Here is a 27,717-nt window from a genome sequence, read left to right as displayed (position 1 = left end):
TTACAACCAGTCCCAGGGGCGGGCCATGTGACCACACTCCCCTGTTGGACCAATTCCCTACGAGCTCTCCGCCCCCAGATGTAATGACTAAATAGGAAGACCGGGGAACTCACTACAGGAAGTGAGCAAGCCCATCTAGGGGTGAAACGCGTTTTCCTGTACAGGCGGCAGCGGCGTTGGTTCCTACCAGCGCACCGTGCACTCCGGAGCAAAGGCAGCAGCAGGCGACGGGTCCCACCAGCGCACTGTGCACAGCAGCTACACCACAAGAAGGGTGAGTCCGCAGCGGCCTCCACCGCCACCCACACAGAGGGACACACTCCATCCCACCCCCAGCTACAGCCTCCACAACACTGGCAGCAGTGGCGGCGGGTATAGTGTAGTATCCCTCAGTGCAGCACGCATAGGGACTGTTGCCCAGCAGGTCAACCTATCATCAGCCCCTACGGGCCCCCCCCCCCGCAGCCCTTTCTTCACCTACGGGGTCAGCCCGGACAAGTGGAGGGTCACTCCACCACAACTATAGGTGGGCCACAACGCAGCTTTACACAATTCAGCACGTACGCTCCTCATATCTTCTCCCTGGCACAATCCCTGCACACACTAATCTAGTGAACGGCATGGGTGCCTAGGCTGTCCATAAATACAGAGTGGCAGTTCATCATCTCGCCAAGATTGGCAGACATCCACTGATGGGGACAATCCAGTTGCTATATTTTGTTCTGTACCTGCCAATGCCCAGTTAGCCAAGAGTATTACTTTGCAAGCACATAAGTGCTGTTCTAAAAGGGATATTTTAATTTCTGTGCATATTCTGCTTTGATATCATTTTAGTGTGTTGGTGTAGTAGGGACAATATTTTGTTCATATATTGACAGCACATTTGTTCATAATTTATTTAACAAGCAAACACTGTTCAAATAAGGACGCCTTTTATGCCCATATGCATATTCTGCCTAAACATTATTTCAGCATGGCTTTGCAATAGGGAATACACTTAGTGTATATAATGAAATTACACCTGTTGATGAAGTATCTAGTGGTAGTGACCTTAACATTACTCTGTATCTGCCAATGCTTATCCAGGTAAAAGGAATTAATCTGCATACCTACTAGGGACTATACTTCATGCCATCTCAATTAGTTCACTTTTTCAGGGACTACAAGATACTTCATATCTGCCCATAAGAACCATTTACCTGCTTAATAAACAGATGTAATTTGAGATTATACTGTACTACTTGTGTTACATCTATTCTGCTCCTAGCACATAATTGCTGTGTAAACAAGGTTCTTGTGTGCTCTTCCGTATATTCTGGTAAGGCACTATTGTCAGAATTTTTTTTTTTTCAACAAGGTGTAACATATTACGTATACAGTGTAATTTTACCTGGTATCAATTTATTCCGTGGCGGTTTTCACCCATTTCTGTTTGCTCTAAGTGGAGTGCTGTTTGACTCATTGGGCACCCCAGTTATTGTCTTCCGTGTAATTCGCAGATCTTCGCCAAGACATTTCTCTCCTGTATGATTTTGGCATTGGGTATATTTTGAATTATCTATCTGTGATATAAATCAACACATGTACAGGCTTGTCCCATTGGGATTTTATGCCCCTGTGATCACATATCCAGTGCTCATCCCAATTCTCTCACCAGGATTATTTTTGCACAAGTATCATCTGTTCATCTATGATTAACTACTCACAGGTGTACTTATCCAGTTTAGGATCCTGCTCAACTGGTATCAGCGCCAACCAGCAGACAGGACGCATATGGTTACTTCTAAACAGGCAAACCTTCATCTCCTTTTCAGGGACTCTCATTGGTTATCCAATACTACCTATGGCAGTTTTTCAACTGGTAGGCCTATTACACTGCCTAACACCAACAGCAGATCCCGCCCCTATTCTCCTTTTCTCCATCTTTTCACGAACTCTCATCAATGATTCTGGAGAGGAGGCAAACAGGACTCCTTTACCTACTATCATACCACACTGCATGTGCCCAACCTCGTCTGATCTTGGAAGCTCGGCAGTATAGGGCCGTGTCAGTACCTGGTGGGAGACCACCCGGGAATACTCGGTTTAGTAGTTTGGAGACATAGGGAAACTCTGGTCTAACATTGACAGCAGATTCAATCTGTCACTATATCTCTCTCATAATTTTTCTGGTGGATTATATGAATATTTCATACCACATTGCTGGATAGCTAAGTATGATACCTTATTCACCCCTCAGATAGTACACCTGTGTTTATGTGGAACCAATAGGTATGCAGAATATCCCAATTTGTTGCAATATCCTTTTTTTCACAACTAACTTGGTGGCCTATAGAAATATCCCTTACCACACATAGGTAGGTACAGTACCTTATTTATTCGTATAGACAATACACTTGTGTTGGTGGGGAACCATTGTTTGCGCAAAATATTCCATTCCAGGACTTTCTATGTGGAATTCATTCCTGTCGCCGCTGCTGCCTGCCCTATATACTGATATTCATCAGGAAATTTAATAACCAATTTGGGTTTTTTTCTTCTTTTTGAGAGACTATATTTTAAACTCTATTAATAAAAGTTATATTTTATCTCTCTTCATATATACATATCGACATATGTCTTTTTCTTAAGAGTGTACCAACCGGGACTTCCTGTTTGGTGCTGCATGAAGTAGCAGCTCCCTGAGCCAGCTCCAGTGCCAGCCACCTATCTACCCTGCTACACGCCGTTTCCAGGTATCTAAACACCCCCTTTACGCACCCCATACCTGCCTCAGGTTGCCCCCCCTGTGTATGGATCGCTTCCTGGCCGGGATGTCGAGGAAATCAGCCCATTCGCGGCCCGATCCTGATCGCGTGTCCACATCCAAAATGGCACCTGCCACTCAGCCTGATGCCGGGGACCCTGCCTCTGGACCACAGGCTGACGGACCTGCTTCAAAAAGGTCAGGTAAACAGCCTCCCAATGCTGATCAGCCCCCTGACCTCCCTCTGTCCTACCAAGATATAGTTAAAGCAGTGAGAGAGACAGTGCAGCCCCTGCTCCAGGAACAAGCACAAACACATGCTGCAGCTTTGCAACAAGCAGTTACTGACATAAAGAGTCAGTGTAAACAACTTGCTAAACGTATCTCTCATGTTGAACACACTGCTGGGGAAAATTTCCAAGCTATAGCTGACATGAAGGAGGGAATGATCAAGTTACACGATTCTGATGCAATGGTGAGAGCGAAGTTGGACGATCTCGAGAACAGATCGATGCGAAACAGCCCCCGTCTGATTGGCCTTTCGGATGCCATCAAAGGACCCGCGTTGTATGACTTTCTGTGTAATACCCTGCCTGATTTATTGGGGATACCTGACATTTGTTCCAATTTAGTTGTGGAAAGGGCCCACAGGACGGGTCCTGCGCGTATGTCTGCCTCTGCTAGACCCAGACCGGTGCTGTTTCGATGCCTCAACTTCTTACACAAAGAAGCCCTGTGGTCTGCATAACGCAAGAAGAAGGATCTCATTTGGGAAGAATCTCGGTTCTTAGTGTTCCAAGACTATTCCCCTGAGCTTACCAGGCTGCGTTAAGCTTTTTCCCCTACCTGTTCTAAATTGGCCCAAGCGGGGCGTAAGCTCGCCTTGCTATACCCGGTGAGATTGCGGGTATTTGAAGGTGCCTCATTTAAAGATTTCACAGTTCCTGAGGATGCAGAGGCATATATCTCCGAAGCAAATCGTTCCGAGAATGAGGCTGACTGACTATGTTGACCCAGGAATTTCATGGATAATGTGTAATTTTCCAATTTACACGTGATAACTGTTCGTTTCTGCAGTGCCCTTGTCATTTTATTTTTCCCTAATGTTTTGGATGTGGTCTTGCAGTCATGTACACCTTGTCTGACTCTAGACATGTCTTCAGACAGGGGCAGTCTCCGTACTGTTCTCTCCTTTCCTGTGGTCATATATTTATGTTTGGGTAACCAGTACTCCCTTTTTTGATTATGATAGGTGGTGGTGGCTAGGAGTGAGTACCTCCATGCTGCATAGTGCAAGGCCTACCTTGCCTGCCATGAAGTCTCTTGAAGAGAGATTTCAGAGTTTTCCAAGCAAGGAATTCTCTGAAACTGTGTTTTTTGTTTTACTGTTAATATGTTTATGTGTTGTTTTGGTGTGGCTGGGTATGTCTGGTTGTCTTGTGTGTGTCCCCCCCCCCCCCCCTTCCCCTTCCTCAGGTTCCCCCAGTATTTCCTTACTTTTCTGTTCACGAATTGATATTATTATTACACTGTTTTATATATTGTCTGTCTGTCTTTCTCAATATAAGATGGATTTATGGCTACTCTTAAAGTAGCAACCTGGAACGTCGGTGGTATACACTCACCGATCAAAAGAAAAAAAATGTCTTAAGTACCTGAATAAATTGAAGCTAGATTTTGTACTCTTGCAGGAAACACATCTCCTCTCCCCCGAAGCCCAAAAATTGGGTACTTTAGGCTGGCGTGTTCTTGCTGATGCCCCCTATTCCACAAAAGCTAGAGGTGTTATGATTCTAGCCAAACCCCGACTCCCGATCCAGATAATAACATCTGTCCCAGACCCAGAAGGCCGGTTTATAGTAATGGAAATTGATGTTTATAATATGAGATATGTTTTCTGTGTCGTTTATGCCCCCAATAAGTACTTTAAACAATTTATCTGCCTACTCATTTCAAAACTTCTCCCGTATTCATCTATGCCGTTAATTATAGGCGGGGATTTCAATATGATATCCTCGAAAGTACTGGATACTAATTCTTCCACACACTCGAGATCCCCCCCAAGCTTGGTATTCCATATATAATGCAACAATTGAAGACTACTGATGTGTGGAGATTCTTTCACCCTACGGAGAAGGAATTTACATGTCTCTCTGCCGCTCATCATACATTGTCACGTATAGACTTCCTCCTATTGTCTGATTCTTTAATCCCCAGTTCGGTGCAGACTAGTATAGAACCTATGGCCATCTCTGATCATTCTTTGGTTTGGGTGGAATTTTCTACTTCTCTGGATGTGGGTGCTTTTAGGAGGTGGCGATTTCCTACTGATTTTGCCTCCTCTGTTTCCTTTAGGGAACAATTGATAGTGTTTTGGGAAGACTTTCAAAAGGAAAATGCTGACATGGCTCTAACTAACCCTCAACTTTTTTGGCAGGCCGCAAAAGCTGTTGTTCGAGGTCGTATAATAGAATTTGTATCTCGCCGCAAAAAGCAGTTTGCTACCACTTTTAAATTAGCCCAACAGACATTGACTGAGTCTTATACTACTTTTAAGACGAAACCCACATTATCCTCCAGACGTCTCCACCTTGCAGCTAAAACCCACTTTGAGGCCACTTTAAAAACCTTAGGAGATAGACATGCCTTCCATAAAAATCATAGGTTTCACCGTTTTGGAAATAAAACAGGACGACTGTTATCAAATTTATTAAAGGGAGTTTCTCCAGACTCGCTTATACAGGCGCTTAAACGCCCTGATGCTTCCCTTGCTACAGAATCTAGAGATATAGCGGCTGTGCTTTCCGTTTTTTACTCGGATATATATGCAACCCCCCAGATTGATTTGGATTCTAAATCTTCTTTTTGGCAGTCTCTGCAGTTAACGGTTCTTGATTCTTCTCTGGCTAATGGCATCTGTGCTCCAATTACTCTTCCAGAAGTTGAGAAAGCAATAAGGTCTCTGAAGCCAGTTAAGACTCCAGATCCCGATGGTTTTTCAGGAGAATTTTATAAAATCCTACATTCTCGCATAGTGACAACCCTGACGGACGTGTTCAACATTATTTTGTGTTCCCATAAAATCCCACGATACTTTAATGATGCCATGATTCGTCTTCTCCCTAAACCGGGGAAAGACCTTAATCTCTCGGGCAGCTATAGGCCCATCTCACTACTTAATGTAGATTACAAATTATTTACAAAAATTTTAGCAGACAGATTAAAACCCCTTTTACACTCTTTAATTCATATAGACCAGACTGGATTTATCACTGGGCGGCACTCCTCTAACAATATTCGAAAAGTCCTGGCTGCGGCGCACTGGGTGGGGCTCAGTGCGGACCAGAACCCACACTTTATATTGTCTATAGATGCTGAGAAAGCTTTTGATTTAGTCAGTTGGGATCATCTGTTTACTACGTTATCACACTTTGGGTTTCCGCTGGGCCTCTCCAGTGTGCTGCAGACCCTGTATGCCTCCTCGAGCTCAAGTATACTCTGCAATGGCTATCTCTCTGAATCAGTGCAATTGCATAGAGGTACCCGACAGGGCTGCCCCCTATCCCCCTTACTGTTCGCCCTAGCTATAGAGTCTCTGGCTGTAGCTTTGAGAGAACTCCCGCAGTTTTCTGGAATTTCTATCGGTCATCAAGAATTAAATATAAGCCTTTTTGCTGACGACATGTTATTGTTTATTACAGACCCCCACAAATCGATACCAGCCATAATGTCCTTGCTATTCAAGTTTGGCTCCTTTGCTGGATATAGAATTACCATGTCTAAATCCGAACTTTTAACACTTAACCCTAGAGATGAGCGGGTTCGGTTCCTCGGAATCCGAACCCCCCCGAACTTCAGCCTTTTTTACACGGGTCCGAGGCAGACTCGGATCTTCCCGCCTTGCTCGGCTAACCCGAGCGCGCCCGAACGTCATCATCCCGCTGTCGGATTCTCGCGAGGCTCGTATTCTATCGCGAGACTCGGATTCTATATAAGGAGCCGCGCGTCGCCGCCATTTTCACACGTGCATTGAGATTGATAGGGAGAGGACGTGGCTGGCGTCCTCTCCGTTAGAATAGATAGAGACACTTGAGTTGATTACTTAGTAATTTTGGGGAGCATTAGGAGTACTCAGAGTGCAGAGTTTTGCTGATAGTTACTAGTGACTGACCACCACCAGTTTTATTTATTATTTAATATAATCCGTTCTCTGCCTGAAAAAAAACGATACACAGTCACATACCATATCTGTGCTCAGCCTCAGTGTGCTGCATGATAATATCATCTATATGTATATCTGACTGTGCTGAGTGCTCACTGCTCACACAGCTGAATTGTGGGGGAGACTGGGGTGCAGTTATAGCAGGAGTACAGTGCACACTTTTGCTGCCAGTGTGACTGACCAGTGACCACCAGTATATTGTCTGCCTGAAAAAGTTAAACACTCCTGTGGTGTTTTTTTTTTTTATTCTATAAACGCATTCTGCTGACAGTGTCCAGCAGGTCCGTCATTCATTATATTATATAAATATTTACCTGCAGTAGTGTTATATTTTTTTTGTTCATCTCTATCATCTTTATCATCTCTATATTAGCAGACGCAGTACGGTAGTCCACGGCTGTGGCTACCTCTGTGTCGTCAGTGCTCGTCCATAATTGTATACCTACCTGTGGTGGGGTTTTTTTTTCTATCTTCTTCATACTAGTAGTTTAGGAGTCTGCTGACAGTGTCCAGTAGGTCCGTCATTATATTATATATACCTGCAGTAGTGATATATATATATTTTTTATATCATTATCATCTCTATACTAGCAGACGCAGTACGGTAGTCCACGGCTGTAGCTACCTCTGTGTCGTCAGTGCTCGTCCATAATTGTATACCTACCTGTGGTGGGGGTTTTTTTTCTATCTTCTTCATACTAGTAGTTTAGGAGTCTGCTGACAGTGTCCAGCAGGTCCGTCATTATATTATATATACCTGCAGTAGTGATATATATATATTTTTTATATCATTATCATCTCTATACTAGCAGACGCAGTACGGTAGTCCACGGCTGTAGCTACCTCTGTGTCGTCAGTCACTCGTCATCCATAAGTATACTAGTATCCATCCATCTCCATTGTTTACCTGAGGTGCCTTTTAGTTGTGCCTATTAAAATATGGAGAACAAAAATGTTGAGGTTCCAAAAATAGGGAAAGATCAAGATCCACTTCCACCTCGTGCTGAAGCTGCTGCCACTAGTCATGGCCGAGACGATGAAATTCCATCAACGTCGTCTGCCAAGGCCGATGCCCAATGTCATAGTACAGAGCATGTAAAATCCAAAACACAAAATATCAGTAAAAAAAGGACTCAAAAATCTAAAATAAAATCGTCGGAGGAGAAGCGTAAACTTGCCAATTACCACACGGAGTGGCAAGGAACGGCTGAGGCCCTGGCCTATGTTCATGGCTAGTGGTTCAGCTTCACATGAGGATGGAAGCACTCAGCCTCTCGCTAGAAAAATGAAAAGACTTAAGCTGGCAAAAGCACAGCAAAGAACTGTGCGTTCTTCGAAATCACAAATCCACAAGGAGAGTCCAATTGTGTTGGTTGCGATGCCTGACCTTACCAACACTGGACGTGAAGAGCATGCGCCTTCCACCATTTGCACGCCCCCTGCAAGTGCTGGAAGGAGCACCCGCAGTCCAGTTCCTGATAGTCAGATTGAAGATGTCAGTGTTGAAGTACACCAGGATGAGGAGGATATGGGTGTTGCTGGCGCTGGGGAGGAAATTGACAAGGAGGATTCTGATGGTGAGGTGGTTTGTTTAAGTCAGGCACCCGGGGAGACACCTGTTGTCCGTGGGAGGAATATGGCCATTGACATGCCTGGTGAAAATACCAAAAAAATCAGCTCTTCGGTGTGGAAGTATTTCAACAGAAATGCGGACAACAGGTGTCAAGCCGTGTGTTGCCTTTGTCAAGCTGTAATAAGTAGGGGTAAGGACGTTAACCACCTCGGAACATCCTCCCTTATACGTCACCTGCAGCGCATTCATCATAAGTCAGTGACAAGTTCAAAAACTTTGGGCGACAGCGGAAGCAGTCCACTGACCAGTAAATCCCTTCCTCTTGTAACCAAGCTCACGCAAACCACCCCACCAACTCCCTCAGTGTCAATTTCCTCCTTCCCCAGGAATGCCAATAGTCCTGCAGGCCATGTCACTGGCAATTCTGACGAGTCCTCTCCTGCCTGGGATTCCTCCGATGCATCCTTGAGTGTAACGCCTACTGCTGCTGGCGCTGCTGTTGTTGCTGCTGGGAGTCGATGGTCATCCCAGAGGGGAAGTCGTAAGACCACTTTTACTACTTCCACCAAGCAATTGACTGTCCAACAGTCCTTTGCGAGGAAGATGAAATATCACAGCAGTCATCCTGCTGCAAAGCGGATAACTGAGGCCTTGGCATCCTGGGCGGTGAGAAACGTGGTTCCGGTATCCATCATTACTGCAGAGCCAACTATAGACTTGTTTGAGGTACTGTCCCCCCGGTACCAAATACCATCTAGGTTCCATTTCTCTAGGCAGGCAATACCGAAAATGTACACAGACCTCAGAAAAAGACTCACCAGTGTCCTAAAAAATGCAGTTGTACCCAATGTCCACTTAACCACGGACATGTGGACAAGTGGAGCAGGGCAGACTCAGGACTATATGACTGTGACAGCCCACTGGGTAGATGTATTGACTCCCGCCGCAAGAACAGCAGCGGCGGCACCAGTAGCAGCATCTCGCAAACGCCAACTCTTTCCTAGGTAGGCTACGCTTTGTATCACCGCTTTCCAGAATACGCACACAGCTGAAAACCTCTTACGGCAACTGAGGAAGATCATCGCAGAATGGCTTACCCCAATTGGACTCTCCTGTGGATTTGTGGCATCGGACAATGCCAGCAATTTTGTGTGTGCATTAAATATGGGCAAATTCCAGCACGTCCCATGTTTTGCACATACCTTGAATTTGGTGGTGCAGAATTATTTAAAAAACGAGAGGGGCGTGCAAGAGATGCTGTCGGTGGCCAGAAGAATTGCGGGACACTTTCGGCGTACAGGCACCACGTACAGAAGACTGGAGCAACACCAAAAACGCCTGAACCTGCCCTGCCATCATCTGAAGCAAGAAGTGGTAACGAGGTGGAATTCAACCCTCTATATGCTTCAGAGGTTGGAGGAGCAGCAAAAGGCCATTCAAGCCTATACAACTGAGCACGATATAGGAGGTGGAATGCACCTGTCTCAAGCGCAGTGGAGAATGATTTCAACGTTGTGCAAGGTTCTGCAACCTTTTGAACTTGCCACACGTGAAGTCAGTTCAGACACTGCCAGCCTGAGTCAGGTCATTCCCCTCATCAGGCTTTTGCAAAAGAAGCTGGAGACATTGAAGGAGGAGCTAACACTGAGCGATTCCGCTAGGCATGTGGGACTTGTGGATGGAGCCCTTAATTCGCTTAACAAGGATTCACGGGTGGTCAATCTGTTGAAATCAGAGCACTACATTTTGGCCACCGTGCTCGATCCTAGATTTAAAACCTACGTTGTATCTCTCTTTCCGGCAGACACAAGTCTGCAGGGGTTCAAAGAACTGCTGGTGAGAAAATTGTCAAGTCAAGCGGAACGCGACCTGTCAACATCTCCTCCTTCACATTCTCTCGCAACTGGGGGTGCGAGGAAAAGGCTCAGAATTCCGAGCCCACTCGCTGGCGGTGATGCAGGGCAGTCTGGAGCGACTGCTGATGCTGACATCTGGTCCAGACTGAAGGACCTAACAACGATTACGGACATGTCGTCTACTGTCACTGCATATGATTCTCTCACCATTGAAAGAATGGTGGAGGATTATATGAGTGACCGCATCCAAGTAGGCACGTCAGACAGTCCGTACGTATACTGGCAGGAAAAAGAGGCAATTTGGAGGCCCTTGCACAAACTGGCTTTATTCTACCTAAGTTGCCCTCCCACAAGTGTGTACTCCGAAAGAGTGTTTAGTGCCGCCGCTCACCTTGTCAGCAATCGGCGTACGAGGTTACTTCCAGAAAATGTGGAGAAGATGATGTTCATTAAAATGAATTATAATCAATTCCTCCATGGAGACATTCACCAGCAGCAATTGCCTCCACAAAGTACACAGGGAGCTGTGATGGTGGATTCCAGTGGGGACGAATTGATAATCTGTGAGGAGGGGGATGTACACGGTGATGAATCGGAGGATGAAGATGAGGTGGACATCTTGCCTCTGTAGAGCCAGTTTGTGCAAGGAGAGATTAATTGCTTCTTTTTTGGTGGGGGTCCAAACCAACCCGTCATTTCAGTCACAGTCGTGTGGCAGACCCTGTCACTGAAATGATGGGTTGGTTAAAGTGTGCATGTCCTGTTTATACAACATAAGGGTGGGTGGGAGGGCCCAAGGACAATTCCATCTTGCACCTCTTTTTTCTTTCATTTTTCTTTGCGTCATGTGCTGTTTGGGGAGTGTTTTTTGGAAGGGCCATCCTGCGTGACACTGCAGTGCCACTCCTAGATGGGCCAGGTGTTTGTGTCGGCCACTAGGGTCGCTTATCTTAGTCACACAGCTACCTCATTGCGCCTCTTTTTTTTCTTCTTTGCGTCATGTGCTGTTTGGGGAGTATTTTTTGGAAGGGCCATCCTGCGTGACACTGCAGTGACACTCCTAGATGGGCCAGGTGTTTGTGTCGGCCACTAGGGTCACTTATCTTAGTCACACAGCTACCTCATTGCGCCTCTTCTTTTTCTTCTTTGCGTCATGTGCTGTTTGGGGAGTATTTTTTGGAAGGGCCATCCGGCCTGACACTGCAGTGCCACTCCTAGATGGGCCAGGTGTTTGTGTCGGCCACTAGGGTCGCTTAGCTTACTCACACAGCTACCTCATTGCGCCTCTTTTTTTCTTTGCGTCATGTGCTGTTTGGGGAGTGCTTTTTGGAAGGGCCATCCTGCGTGACACTGCAGTGCCACTCCTAGATGGGCCAGGTGTTTGTGTCGGCCACTTGGGTCGCTGAGCTTAGTCACACAGCTACCTCATTGCGCCTCTTTTTTTCTTTGCGTCATGTGCTGTTTGGGGAGTGTTTTTTGGAAGGGCCATCCTGCGTGACACTGCAATGCCACTCCTAGATGGGCCAGGTGTTTGTGTCGGCCACTTGGGTCGCTGAGCTTAGTCACACAGCTACCTCATTGCGCCTCTTTTTTTCTTTGCGTCATGTGCTGTTTGGGGAGTGTTTTTTGGAAGGGCCATCCTGCGTGACACTGCAGTGCCACTCCTAGATGGGCCAGGTGTTTGTGTCGGCCACTTGGGTCGCTGAGCTTAGTCATCCAGCGACCTCGGTGCAAATTTTAGGACTAAAAATAATATTGTGAGGTGTGAGGTGTTCAGAAAAGACTGAAAATGAGTGGAAATTATGGTTATTGAGGTTAATAATACTTTGGGATCAAAATGACCCCCAAATTCTATGATTTAAGCTGTTTTTTAGGGTTTTTTGAAAAAAACACCCGAATCCAAAACACACCCGAATCCGACAAAAAAAATTCGGTGAGGTTTTGCCAAAACGCGTTCGAACCCAAAACACGGCCACGGAACCGAACCCAAAACCAAAACACAAAACCCGAAAAATTTCCGGTGCACATCTCTACTTAACCCCCCCGCATTACACATGGCCTCCTCTTCTGTCCTGTCGCAATTTACATGTAACACTTCCACACTTAAATACTTGGGCATCCTTATCCCTATAGAGCTTTCAAATCTTAATTCAGTTAATTTTTCTCCTATCCTGACTAAGGTGTCGCAATCTTTATTTTCTTGGTCTACGCTCTCTATCTCCTTACTAGGTAGAGTAGCCGTACTAAAAAGCATCATATTTCCTAAGATTTCTTATGCTCTTCAATTATTACCTCTTCAACTTAACAAGGCTGATCTTCTTGCTTATGACAGACTATTCACAAAATTTTTATGGAGTGGAAAACGATCCCGCATAGCCCTATCCAAACTCAAGCTTAAGAAACCAAATGGGGGACTAGCGGTACCAGATTTAGCAGCGTTCTCAGGGCAGTTTCTTTTAGATACCTTTCAGATTGGCTATTAGAGTCTTCCACTTATGCTAACTATGATATTGAACAAGCCCTTGTGGCACCGTATGATCTGCGTGCACTGATACATACCCCCAAAAATCTGTTACCCTTAAGTGTCAAGTACAATATACTATTTTGGGATACTTACCAAGCTTGGGGGACCATAAATTTTGCCTTAGATAGACATCCTGGGCAATCTAGATTTATTCCATTTTTGGGCAACCCTTGTTGTACACCAGCTTTGGAAAACATCAGGTTTCAAAATTGGAAACAGAAAGGTATAGCGGTGGTGAGAGATGGTTTTGATCCAGGAGGTGTTCTGTACTCCTTTCAGGACCTAGTGGAGAAGTTTGGACTTCATTGCTCAGACTTTATTATGTATCTCCAACTTTGCCACTATGTCCAGTCCTTACCGCCTGTGTGGAGGTCCGAGGATGGGCCTGATCCCCTGGTAGCTTTGCTCACTAGGACAAACAAACAAGGTTTTAAGACCCAATGGATTTACTGGGACCTACTACCTATGGGTAATAAGTTAAATAAGATGTGGTTACTTTGGTCACAGAGGTGGAGTGTTGATTTTTCCCGGGATGTAGCTTGGGCAGATACCTTTAAATTTGTACCAAATGTATTTCAAGTGTTACACTCTTCCCAACTGCAGGAAACTCATTACAAGTTTTTACACAGAGCCTATATATCGCCGGGAAGGCAGAAACATATGGTTCCTGCGGAATCAGGCATGTGCCCCAAGTGTAAGATACCAGATGCCTCCTTTATGCATAATTTCTGGCATTGCTCCAAGATAATGAAGTTTTGGCACAAGGTACAATGGTACATAAGCCACACTTTTTGTATTAACATCCCCCTGACTCCGGATTCCTTTCTGGGCATGTTTGTTTCGACCTGGAACTTACCTCGCTCTCACTCAAATTTTATTCCCCTATTATGGGTGATTCTTACAGTTGGGAAGAAACTGATTTTAACTCAATGGATCTGTGCGTCCCCCCCAAGGTTGGAAGTTTTGAAGTCCTCTTTGATAACACTATTATACTATGAGAGGCAATCCACCTTGCCAGATTTAGGTACCAAAGTAACCCACTTTTATAAGAAATAGGGCCCCCTGGTGGAATCCTTAGCTCTTTTGCAGCGCACTCATATATTACAACAGTTTGATGGCTTTTCGTTGACATCTTACAAAACTGTGTCTGATGACTGATCATTTTGTCTAATTGTTCTGTTAATGCCCCAATATATGTTTTTAAAAAACAAAAAATAATTTATTCTCTTTTTGACTACTGGTAGGGAGTCCTGATCTGCCCCTTCCCCCCTCCCCTTTCCTTTTATCGTTTGTGTGTCTTGTGGTATGAATGTGTGGTTGAATGTTCTTTCGAATCTGTTTATTTTATTGGTTATGTGTATTGCCATTCTTTATATCTCTGGGGAATTGTTTGAAGAATACGTTTTTGAGATGACGGTTTATGATCCCCTCCATCTTATCACATTCTGATTTGTACAATTCTAATGCGACATGGCTTTTTGATACCGATTGTCTGTTTGTATTCATTATTGAAAAATTCTCAATAAAAACATTTAAAAAAAAAAAAAAAAAGAGTGCACCAACCAAGAGTCTTCTTTCTTTTTCCCTTGTGAGGAGGGGGAGCACACCAGAACAGAGCCACCAGAAGAGCTGCAGCGGGTGCCCCGTGCAAAGGCACGCCTTGCCCGCCGCAAGAAATGGCTCTGCCTGGACATATCAATCACCAGCATTAGAAGGATGCGCCGGAAAATGGGATGGACTTTTGGTGCTACAAGGTAAAATACTGTAAGCAGTATAAAGCATAAATGCAGTTTTTCACAGTTAATAATCCTTTGATAAGTGATAAAACAATGACTTAACTCAATATACAGAGTGTGTACTGTATATATATAATGTATGTTTCAAGCAGCACTCCCAATAATCAGATACAATAGCTGGTGCCTTCCTACAGTAGCTAAAACGGCGCATCCAATCTATACCAACAGTCAGGCGGCACTCAGATGAATAAACAGGCAACAGGCAGTTGTAAATTCAACGTTTCAAAGCAGTTCACTTCATTATCAGGAAGTAGTAAACTGCTTCAAAACGTTGCATTTACAACTGCCTGTTGACTGTTTATATATCCGAGTGCCATCTGACTGTTGATATACAGTATATATATATATATATATATATATATATATAGTATACTGTATACAGTACAGTACAAACTACAGGTATATACTGAATTGTATATACAGTGTGTGTATATATATATATATATATACGTATATATATATAGTACTGTGTATATACTGTACTGTATATATATATTGTATAATGTATACAGTATATATACAGTACAGTATGTACAGTATACTGTACTTACAGTATACTGTATATACTGTAATCTATTTAATTACTGTATATGATTAATAATTTGTGGCTCTTCACAGGATATCTCCCATGATAAGAGATGCAAATAAAAAAAAGAGAGTTGAACAGGCACGGCGATGGACTGAGAGTGGTGAAACATTTCACAATGGCATTTTCACAGATGAATCGTCTGTTGCTCTTGAGAGGTTCTCCCAAATGTCAATCCGGAAACGTCACCATATCTCATTAAAGTCACGCCCAAAGCATCCATTGAAGGTCCATGTATGGGGAGCCATATCACGATTAGGAGCTAGTCCCATATTATTTTTCGAAGGTACTTTAATCTGTGCCTGTGTTCTGTAAAAATACATGCTGTACTGTACAATACATGTAATTTCACAATAAAATGAGTTGCTTATTAATGAACAACATTTTCCTATTTCTGTAGGGATCATGGATAACCAATTCTTTCAAGAAAAAATAGTAGAGGGATGTATGGTGCCATTCGTGAGTCAATATTACCCATCTCATCACAGGATATTCCAAGACAATGTTCCCAAACACTCTGCCTCAGCCAGATTAATGGAAGAGAAAGGTATCAATTGGGAATGTCCACCACCAGAGTGAGTCTTGTTTTAATACTATACAAGTAATATTTAGATAGCACTGTAGTGCTGTAAATGTATTTTTTGGCTTAATGAACACTACAATACTGTATGTTTTATTTTATCTTTTTAAATTCATTAATTAACAAACATTTTTTTCTGTACTGTTTTGTTTAGTTCACCGGACATGAGTCCAATTGAATTAGTGTGGGCTCAATTGAAGAGATACATTAGGAGTGTTGTGAAGCCAACAACAAAACAGCAGCTGTTGGATGGTATCAACATTTTTTGGCTAGAAGTTCTCAATCCTGAACATCGTAATAATTATTTAAATCACCTGTATAAAGTATTGCCTGTTATATTTGAAATAAATGGTCTAGCCACAAATCTGTAGTAATGTACTGTATTTTTCCGTATAAAATTTGAATCAATGCATTATTAAAAATGTTTATAAAATTGCACTTGTCTGAATATTGCGTAAGCTACTGTACAATATTATACATTATACTATACAGTAGTACTATTATTGATGTGTGTGATCAGTTGTTTACAGTTTTATAAGTCCTGGATAATAAAGTACTGTACATTTTTTATCAGTACAGTACATGAAATCTGATTTATTAATAAAGACTTTTTTACATTTATATTGATGCTTTTCCAATAAATATTCTGTTATACAGTACGGCATGGTACATGGGGGTAAATATACAGTATGATGTGTTGTTATGGGGGAGAAGTGGTATTAAACATAGAAACATACTGTACTGTAGAAACATACACTAGAATTTGACAGCAGATAAGATCCACTGTGTCCCTCTAGTATGACCCTTTTTTTACAACATGTTTATCTCAAACCTTATTTGATCCATACAGTATTTAGCACCCCCTCCCCTTTCCATTCTCTGCTCCAAACTACAATACAGTACTGTATTCAGATGTTTAGTCTTTCTGGGTACAGTGCTGTATGTTTTACGATGTACAGTACTGTAGGACATGCACCATTTAGTTGCCCTTCTTTGTACAGTCTCTAATGTACTGTATTAATATCCTTTTGAAGATACAGTGTGGCCTCAAGAATTGAACACTGTATTCTAGATGAGGCTGTACCAATGAACTATACAGTACAGATTCCTCTCCCAATGCAGACAAGCATCTGACTAGCCTTCCTCATTGCTTTGTTACAGTACATTGCTTACTTGCCTTTAAGTCACCAGAAATAGTGACTCCCACTGTAGATCCCTTTCCTCCTCAGTAGTTTCCAGTATACAGTAGTGCCATTAATACTACAGTACTGTATACTGTATTTACTGTACAGTAGTCTTTGGATTTTTGAGACCCAAATGAATGATTTTGAATTTGTTGCCATTAAACTGTAATTGCCACACTCTTGGACATTCCTCTACTCAATCCACAGTAGATCCTCAATCATTTGTTTTAACCCTCCTGGTGTACTGTATCTACCCTTTTGCATACAGTACCTTTGTTTCATCTGCAAAAATGCGTACAGTACTTTCCCTTTATTGCCATTTGCAATGTCACCAACAAATTTCTTAAAAAGCACTGGTCCAAGTACAGATTCCTGGGGTACTCCACTGGTAACATTTCCCTCCTGTGAATGCACTCCATTTACTACTGTACAACTTAGTTTTCTATCATGCAACCAAGATCTGATCCATTCAACAAACTTAGTATGCAATCCCAAGCTTTTTAGTTAATTTAGCAGTCTGCGATGTGGAACAGTGTCAAAAGCCTTACTAACGTCAATATACTGTACAGTACTGTAAGCTATTCTACAGTATGTCCACGGCTCCACCTTTAGCCACCACTTTAGCCACACAGTCCAAAAAGTCAATAAGGTTTGTTTGACATGATCTCCCCCAGTGCATCCATGCTGTTTGGGATCCTGTAAATTGCTGGATTTGAGATAATATGCAGTACAACTTTTTATTTTCCCTACTACTGAAGAAAGACTCACTGGTCTGTAGTTGTTTGCCTCTTCCTTGCTTTCACTCTGTGCTGAAGTTCACAGGCGACATCGCCAGAGGGGGGAGCTTTTGCTTAGTACAGTACATCTTGTTGAAGTCCCGTCATGCTTCGCCTTGGTAATGAGGCAAAGCAGAAAGTGTTATACAGTACATTTACCTGTTACTGTACTAAGTTTTTGTTTTGGATTTTCTTCATGACACTCATGATGATGAATGCTTGCCCGTTGGTTAACCATGGTCGTTTTACCATAACACAAAGTACTGTACATAAACATACTGAGGCAGATTTATTAAGCCTGGGGAAGTGATAAAGTGGACGGTGATAAAGCACCAGCCAGTCAGCTCCTAACTGTCATTTTTCAAACCCAGCCTGTGACATGTCAGTTAGGATATGATTGGCTGGCACTTTATCACCTTCTACTTTATCACTTCACCAGGCTTAATAAATCTGCCCCACTGTACCCAGTGCCAGATTAATGTCTACATGGGCCTGGAGCTGAAATTCATGAAGGGCCTATTGTGTGTCGCTGCAAAGCTTGATTAAGGAGGGGGGGAGCAGGGGATAAGTTATTCCCCCTCCCCCCTCCCCCCATGCTTGCCATCAACCACCGGCCGATTACATGTATTTTTCTTTTTTTAATGAAGACGTTCAGTGGCCTAAAGGGCCCTACACATTGGCCGATCCGCCGCCGAGCTACCCGACGGCAGATACGGCCGACGGGCGACTCGGCGGCGGGGGGGCAGTGACGGGGGGAGTGAAGTTTCTTCACTCCCCCGTCACGCGGCTCCATTGAAGTGCAGGCAAATATGGACGATCTCGTCCATATTGGCCTGCATGCACAGCCGACATGGCACCAGCAATGAACGAGCGTGGGGCCGCGCATTGTTCATCGCTGGTGCCTCCACACTGCACGATATGAACGTTATCTCGTTCATTAATGAACAAGATCGTTCATATCGTGCAGTGATATCGGCCAGTGTGTAGGGCCCATAAGGGCCAGGCCCCCATGTGTTCAGCGGTTTCCTCCAACTCTGCCATCATGCACCTTGAAGCTGAGTACCCAGCATGGCCAACTTGCATCAGTGGTGGGCACTGATTTACATTTGCCCTTTGAGGAGACCATCACACAGAAGAAGCAGTGAAGGACGGCTGTGCTCTTCTGCTGCGTAAGTGAGTTATGCACCAGGAGAGCAAGCACAGCTGTCACATAACAGGAGACTCATTAAATCCCCAGCAGTGACCACCGTATATTACAGAGAGCATCAGTGACCAACGTATATTACAGAGAGCATCAGTGACCACCGTATATTACAGAGAGCATTGCAGTGACCACCATATATTACAGAGGGCATTGCAGTGACCATGTATATTACAGAGAGCACTGCAGTGACCATGTATATTACAGAGAGCACTGCAGTGACCATGTATATTACAGAGAGCACTGCAGTGACCATGTATATTACAGAGAGCACTGCAGTGACCATGTATATTACAGAGAGCATCACAGTGACCACCGTATATTAGAGAGCATCAGTGACAACCATATTATACAGAGAGCATCAGTGACCACCGTATATTACAGAGAGCATCAGTGATCACCGTATATTACAGAGAGCATCAGTGACCACCATATTATACAGAGAGCATCAGTGACCACCGTATATTACAGAGAGCATCAGTGATCACCGTATATTACAGAGAGCATCAGTGACCACCGTATATTACAGAGAGCATCAGTGATCACCGTATATTACAGAGAGCATCAGTGACCACCGTATATTACAGAGAGCATCAGTGATCACCGTATATTACAGAGAGCATCAGTGATCACCGTATATTACAGAGAGCATCAGTGACAACCATATTATACAGAGAGCATCAGTGACCACCGTATATTACAGAGAGCATCAGTGACCACCGTATTATACCGAGAGCATCAGATCACTGTATATTACAGAGAGCATCAGTGACAACCATATTATACAGAGAGCATCAGTGACCACCGTATATTACAGAGAGCATCAGTGACCACCGTATTATACAGAGAGCATCAGTGATCACCATATATTAGAGAGCATCAGTGACAACCATATTATACAGAGAGCATCAGTGACCACTGTATATTACAGAGAGCATCAGTGACCACCGTATTATACAGAGAGCATCAGAGATCACCATATATTACAGAGAGCATCAGTTACCACCGTATTATACAGAGAGCATCAGTGACCACCGTATATTACAGAGAGCATCATTGACCACCGTATTATACAGAGAGCATCAGTGACCACTGTATATTACAGAGAGCATTGGCGACCACCATATATTATAGAAAGCATCACAGTGACCACAGTATATTACAGAGATCATTGTAGTGACCATGTATATTAAAGAGATCATCAGTGACCACCATATATTACAGAGATCATCAGTGACCACTATATATTACAGAGAGCATCACAGCAGGGACCCCTGGAATGGGATAAATCAGACAGCAAGCTGTAGTCCGATCTATAGAGAGACAGACAGACAGGGAGGTACAAAGGAGCAGTGTTACCTCTAAACACAGAACCCTCTCTTTATTACCTGTGTTAGGATGATTTATCAACCACCAAAACGTGCACAATTTACACAGAACTTTTTCTAGAAATGCCTATTATAGGAGCACACTCCATTGCACTCTATAGGTATGGTCCATTTAAGGCATATTTTACCTGTCCTTATGTTCTGCTATCCTCTAAGAGTGTGTCAATAGTTATCTTTACTGCCATGCAGAGGTATAACTGGGGTTGATGGCGCCCAGGGCAAATAAAAAATTGGTGCCCGCGCCAACTATATAGTACCCAGAACATCGCACTGGGATGCACACACCGGACACAGGGCAATTGTCATTCCTGTTAAAAGCCCTGACATACAGAGCAAGGAACCTCCAGTAAGGGAGGGCAACAAAGATGCATGGGACGGAGAGAGCAAGAGACACCTAGGACAGAGAGAGAGAGACACCTGGGGAAGAGAGAGAGAGCGATAGACACCTGGGACGGAGAGAGAGCGAGAGACACATGGGGCAGAGAGAGACAGATACACCTGGGGCCGAGAGAGAGAGACAGAGACACCTGGGGCAGAAAGAGAGTCAGAGACACCTGAAACAGAGAGAGGTGTGGAGCAGAGAGAGAGAGACGTGAAGCAGAGAGAGAGATGTGGAGCAGAGAGAGAGAGACATGGAGCAGAGAAAGTGAGAGCTGTGGAGCAGAACAAGAGACACTTGGGGCAGAGAGAGAGAGAGCAAGAGATACCTGGAGCAAAGGAAGAGCAAGAGACACCTGGTGCATAGAGTGAGTGAGAGACTCCTGGAATGGAGAGAGAGAGACAACTGAGGCAGAGAGAGAGTGAGAGACTCCTGGAGTAGAGAGAGAGTGAGAGACACCTGGAGCAGAGAGACGTGGAGCAGAGAGAAAGCGAGGGACATCCGGGGCAGAGAAAAAGCAAGGGACACCTGGAGCAGAGAGAGAGAGAAACACCTGGAGCAGAGAGGGAGAACAAGAGACATCTGAAGCAGAGAGAGATGTGGAGCAGGGAGAGTGAGAAAGAGAGCTGTGGATCAGAGAGAGAGAGAGAAAGAGCAAGAGATGTGGAGCAGAGGGAGAGGAAGAGACACCTGCAGCAGAGAGAGAGCGAGAGACACCTGGAGCAGATAGAGAGACGTGGAGCAGAGATCTATAGACACCTGGGCCAGAGAGAGAGAGAGAGAGAGAGAGAAAGAGAGACACCTGGAGCAGAGAGAGAGAGAGCAACAGCAAGAGATGTGGAGCAGACGGAGAGAAACCTGGAGCAGAGAGTGATCAAGAAACATCTGGAGCAGAGAGAGAGGAAGAGACACCTGGAGCAGAGAGAGAGCGAGAGACACCTGGAGCAGAGAGAGAGCGAGAGACACCTGGAGCAGAGAGAGGGACGTGGAACAGAGAGCTAGAGACACCTGGGCCAGAGAGAGAGAGAAGGAGACACCTGGAGCAGAGAGAGACACCTGGAGCAGAGAGAGAGACACCTGGAGCAGAGAGAGAGACATGGAGCAGAAAGATAGGGACACCTGGAGCAGGGAGAGATAGAGCGAGAGACACCTGGAGTAGAGAGAGAGAGAGAGAGACACCTGAAGCAGAGAGAGAGAGATAAACACCTGGAGCAGAGAGGGAGAACAAGAGACATCTGAAGCAGAGAGAGATGTGGAGCAGGGAGAGTGAGAAAGAGAGCTGTGGATCAGAGAGAGAGAGAAAGAGCAAGAGATGTGGAGCAGAGGGAGAGGAAGAGACACCTGCAGCAGAGAGAGAGCGAGAGACACCTGGAGCAGATAGAGAGACGTGGAGCAGAGATCTATAGACACCTGGGCCAGAGAGAGAGAGAGAGAAAGAGAGACACCTGGAGCAGAGAGAGAGAGAGCAAGAGCAAGAGATGTGGAGCAGACGGAGAGAAACCTGGAGCAGAGAGTGATCAAGAAACATCTGGAGCAGAGAGAGAGGAAGAGACACCTGGAGCAGAGAGAGAGCGAGAGACACCTGGAGCAGAGAGAGAGCGAGAGACACCTGGAGCAGAGAGAGGGACGTGGAACAGAGAGCTAGAGACACCTGGGCCAGAGAGAGAGAGAAGGAGACACCTGGAGCAGAGAGAGACACCTGGAGCAGAGAGAGAGAGACACCTGGAGCAGAGAGAGAGACATGGAGCAGAAAGATAGGGACACCTGGAGCAGAGAGAGATAGAGCGAGAGACACTTGGAGCAGAGAGAGAGAGAGACACCTGAAGCAGAGAGAGACACGGAGCAGAGAGAGAGAGACACCTGGAGCAGAGAGAAAGAGAGAGAGACTTGGCGCAGAGAGAAGCGAATAACAGAGACACCTGGTGCAGAGAGAGAGACATGGAGTAGAGAGAGAGAGAAAAAGAGTCGTAGAGCAGCGAGAGAGACACGTGGAGCAGAGAGAGAGAGAGCAACAGCAAGAGATGTGGAGCAGACGGAGAGAAACCTGGAGCAGAGAGTGATCAAGAAACATCTGGAGCAGAGAGAGAGGAAGAGACACCTGGAGCAGAGAGAGAGCGAGAGACACCTGGAGCAGAGAGAGAGCGAGAGACACCTGGAGCAGAGAGAGCGAGAGACACCTGGAGCAGAGAGAGGGACGTGGAACAGAGAGCTAGAGACACTTGGGCCAGAGAGAGAGAGAGCAACAGCAAGAGATGTGGAGCAGACGGAGAGAAACCTGGAGCAGAGAGTGATCAAGAAACATCTGGAGCAGAGAGAGAGGAAGAGACACCTGGAGCAGAGAGAGAGCGAGAGACACCTGGAGCAGAGAGAGAGCGAGAGACACCTGGAGCAGAGAGAGGGACGTGGAACAGAGAGCTAGAGACACCTGGGCCAGAGAGAGAGAGAAGGAGACACCTGGAGCAGAGAGAGACACCTGGAGCAGAGAGAGAGACACCTGGAGCAGAGAGAGAGACATGGAGCAGAAAGATAGAGACACCTGGAGCAGAGAGAGATAGAGCGAGAGACACCTGGAGTAGAGAGAGAGAGAGCGAGAGACACCTGAAGTAGAGAGAGAGATAAACACCTGGAGCAGAGAGGGAGAACAAGAGACATCTGAAGCAGAGAGAGATGTGGAGCAGGGAGAGTGAGAAAGAGAGCTGTGGATCAGAGAGAGAGAGAGAGAAAGAGCAAGAGATGTGGAGCAGAGGGAGAGGAAGAGACACCTGCAGCAGAGAGAGAGCGAGAGACACCTGGAGCAGATAGAGAGACGTGGAGCAGAGATCTATAGACACCTGGGCCAGAGAGAGAGAGAGACACCTGGAGCAGAGAGAGAGAGAGCAAGAGCAAGAGATGTGGAGCAGACGGAGAGAAACCTGGAGCAGAGAGTGATCAAGAAACATCTGGAGCAGAGAGAGAGGAAGAGACACCTGGAGCAGAGAGAGAGCGAGAGACACCTGGAGCAGAGAGAGAGAGCGAGAGACACCTGGAGCAGAGAGAGGGACGTGGAACAGAGAGCTAGAGACACCTGGGCCAGAGAGAGAGAGAGAGAAGGAGACACCTGGAGCAGAGAGAGACACCTGGAGCAGAGAGAGAGACACCTGGAGCAGAGAGAGAGACATGGAGCAGAAAGATAGGGACACCTGGAGCAGAGAGAGATAGAGCGAGAGACACCTGGAGCAGAGAGAGAGAGAGCGAGAGACACCTGAAGCAGAGAGAGAGACACGGAGCAGAGAGAGAGAGACACCTGGAGCAGAGAGACAGAGAGAGAGACTTGGCGCAGAGAGAAGCGAATGACAGAGACACCTGGTGCAGAGAGAGAGACATGGAGTAGAGAGAGAGAAAAAGAGTCGTAGATGTCACAACTGAGGGCCTGAGCTGACGGGAGGCAGCCTCAGTTGTAGGGGCTGAGATGTACCGGAACCTGGGAGGTTGTATCAGACCCCTGGACATGTAAGTAACATGAATAATAACTGCCCGAAGGCGTGACCACGACAACTTGGATAAAAGTCAATGATGTTTATTATGACAACTCCGCAACACAGCAGCAGTAAAAGAAAACGTAAAAGTCAGCAAAGAATAAATACAGTTCCTGGGTACTACAGGATGGCAGGAGCCACAGGGCACTGGTAGTGTGAGATAGTTCTTATGATCTTCTAGATGGAAAGTCCTTACCAGGCCCGACTGTAGCAATGGAGATAACCCAGGATTGTGCCAGCTGGTGTTCCAGGAAAAGCTGGGTTGCTGAAGATAAAACAGCTGCTGTGGATACTGGCTGGAACCAGACTGTTGTTAGCACGGAGTGGATACTGGCTGGAACCAGTTAAATAATAAATGAACTTGGGAGCGATGAAATATGAGCTGAAATGTAGAACTTGAGAGCGGAGAAATAATAATACCGGTGGAGAGTGGTAAAGTGTAGAAAGGACACCGGCCCTTTAAGGGAAGCTGTACTCTGCTGGAAGCTGAGCTGGAAGCAGGTAATGTTGTAGCTGGAAACAGATGAATCCACAATGGATTGGAGAGTCAGGCTACACCGCAGGTGGAATGCTGGTGCGGGTCTCTATGGTGGAAGTCTTGAGACAGGAGCTGGAACCTGGAAGACAATCACAGGAGAGAGACAAACAGGAACTAGGTTTGACAACCAAAGCACTGACGCCTTCCTTGCTCAGGCACAGTGTATTTATACCTGCAGCAAGGAAGGGATTGGCTAGGCAATTATGCAGATTATCAATACTGAGAACAGATTGGTGGAAATGATCACCTGACAGAATCCAAGATGGCTGCGCCCATGCAGACACTTGGAGGGAAGTTTGGTTTGTAATCCATGTGGTAATGAAAACAGTAATGGCGGCGCCGGCCACCGGAGACAGGAGGCGCCAGGCTGACAGATGCACATCCAACCACGCGGACACAGCGGAGGCCGCGGCTGACGTAATCGCCACTCAGACACTCTGCATGCAGAAGTTCAGGGACGGCGGCGGAGGCCGCGGGAGACGCCATGCCAGGTGTAATATGGCGTTTACTGTGACAGCGTCCCAGAGTGACAGGAGAGGATACAGGAATGTACACATCAGGATAACAGATGGGATCCGGTCCTGGAGCGCTGAGCCAGCCTTAGGAGGCATCTGATGGGTAAGAAATGGCGTCCAGATACCCGGATCGTGACAGCACCCCCCCCTTTAGGAGTGGCCCCAGGACACTTCTTTGGCTTTTGAGGAAACTTGGAATGGAATCTCCGGACCAAGGCAGGAGCATGGACATCAGAAGCATTGGTCCATGAACGTTCCTCAGGACCATAACCCTTCCAGTCAATAAGATATTGTAGTTGACCGTAACGGTGACGTGAGTCCAGGATCTTGGCCACTTCATACTCAACGCCTCGTTGAGTTTGGACTTTCGGAGTTGGAGGAAGTGAGGAATGAAACCGATTCAAGATCAGCGGTTTCAACAGGGAAACATGGAATGTCCTGGGTATTTTTAAGAAGGGAGGCAACTGGAGTCTGTAAGCAACAGGATTGATGACTTGTTCAATCTTGAAAGGACCGATATAGCGAGGTGCAAACTTCATACTGGGAACTCTTAACCTCAAATTCTTCGTGGATAACCATACCCGATCACCCACCTTGAGAGCAGGAACTGCTCGACGCTTCTTATCCGCAAACTTCTTGTACCTGAACGATGCCTTGAGCAGAGCTGATCGTACGCTCTTCCAGATATTGGCAAACTGATGCAAGGTGATATCCACTGCGGGAACAGAAGTTGCTGGAAGCGGTTGGAACTCAGGGACTTTAGGGTGGAATCCAAAGTTAGTGAAGAATGGTGTTGAAGCAGATGAAGAATGATACTGGTTGTTATGACAGAACTCGGCCCAGGGAAGTAATTGAACCCAGTCATCTTGAGAGGAGGACACATAGATGCGGAGGAAGGCCTCCAAGTCCTGATTCACCCTCTCGGTTTGACCATTGGTCTGAGGATGGTAAGCCGTGGAAAACTTTAGCTTGACTTGGAGGACTTGACATAAACTTCGCCAGAATTTGGCTGTGAATTGAACTCCTCGATCTGAGATAATTTCTTCAGGAAGACCGTGGAGTCGGAAGATCTCTTGTATGAATACTTGAGCCAACTTGGAAGCTGACGGAAGACCGGTGAGAGGAATGAAGTGTGCCATCTTGGTGAACCGGTCAACTACCACCCAGATGGTATTGCACTTGTTGCACATGGGTAAGTCTGTAATGAAATCCATCGACAAGCGGGTCCATGGTCGACGGGGAACGGATAGTGGAACCAGTTGCCCCGCAGGCGACTGGCGGGATACTTTATGTTGGGCACACTTTGGGCAAGATGCAATAAACTCCAAGACGTCCTTTTTCAGAGTTGGCCACCAATAGGACCTAGAGATAAACTCCAGGGTTTTTTGGATACCTGTATGTCCGGCAAAACGGGAAGCATGGGCCCAATGCATGAGCTTCTTCCTTAGCATCGGCTTCACAAAACTTTTCCCTGATGGGGGCGTAGAGTCCATCCCTACCGTGGAGAATGCCAACGGATTTATAATAGGATGCTTGTCTGAAGACTCTGACTCATTTTCTTGCTCCCATGAGCGGGAAAGGGCATCGGCCTTGCGATTCTGAGAGCCCGGAAAGAACTGGAGTTTAAAGTCGAACCTGGAAAAGAAAAGTGCCCATCTGGCCTGACGAGGGTTGAGACATTGTGCGCCCTTCAGGTATAAAAGGTTCTTGTGGTCTGTAAGTATGGTGATTGAATGAGAAGCTCCCTCCAACAGATACCTCCACTCTTCTAGAGCGAGCTTGATGGCTAGCAACTCCTGGTCGCCAATGGCATAGTTGCGCTCAGCTGGGGAGAACTTCCGGGAGAAGAAACTGCAAGGGTGTAAATGGCCATCTTTAGCCCTCTGAGATAACACCGCTCCTACTCCAACGGAGGAGGCATCCACCTCTAAGATGAAAGGAGAGTCGATGTCAGGCTGTTTCAGAACAGGCGCAGAGATGAACCTTTGTTTTAAAAGATTAAATGCTTGCATGGCTTCTTCAGACCACTTGGACGGGTTAGCACCCTTCTTAGTGAAAGCAGTAATAGGCGCCACAATGGTGGAAAAGTCTCGTATAAACTTTCGGTAATAGTTGGCGAACCCTAAGAACCTCTGGACCCCTTTGAGGGTTAAGGGTATCGGCCAATTTTGGATTGCTTGTAGTTTCTCAGGATCCATCTCTAGTCCGGAACCGGACACAATGTACCCTAGAAACGGAATGGACTTGACTTCAAAGACGCATTTTTCTAATTTGCAATAGAGATGATTGACACGGAGACGGGACAGAACCTCTTTAACCCAAAAACGATGTTCCTCTA

The 27,717-nt window shown here is 45.6% G+C and overlaps 1 long non-coding RNA gene across 2 annotated transcripts in view; it reads left to right on the top strand.

The window, feature by feature from the left end:
- Positions 1-27,717, top strand: part of LOC134969363 (uncharacterized) — a 132,819-nt gene that overhangs the window by 90,733 nt on the left and 14,369 nt on the right. Inside the window, exons 3-4 of one of the 2 annotated variants that reach the window (XR_010189456.1) lie at positions 14,515-14,675; positions 15,336-15,551. The exons of the other annotated variant lie outside the window; for it this stretch is intronic. This is a non-coding gene — a long non-coding RNA (uncharacterized LOC134969363). Of the gene's footprint in view, positions 1-14,514; positions 14,676-15,335; positions 15,552-27,717 lie in introns of those variants that run through there. 2 annotated transcript variants of the gene reach the window in all.

The sequence above is a fragment of the Pseudophryne corroboree genome, chromosome 11 (genome assembly GCF_028390025.1).
Source record: "Pseudophryne corroboree isolate aPseCor3 chromosome 11, aPseCor3.hap2, whole genome shotgun sequence".
Classification (NCBI taxonomy): domain Eukaryota; kingdom Metazoa; phylum Chordata; class Amphibia; order Anura; family Myobatrachidae; genus Pseudophryne; species Pseudophryne corroboree.
The sequence above is the reverse complement of the archived record's forward strand: the minus strand, read 5'-3'. Positions and strand labels throughout refer to the sequence as shown.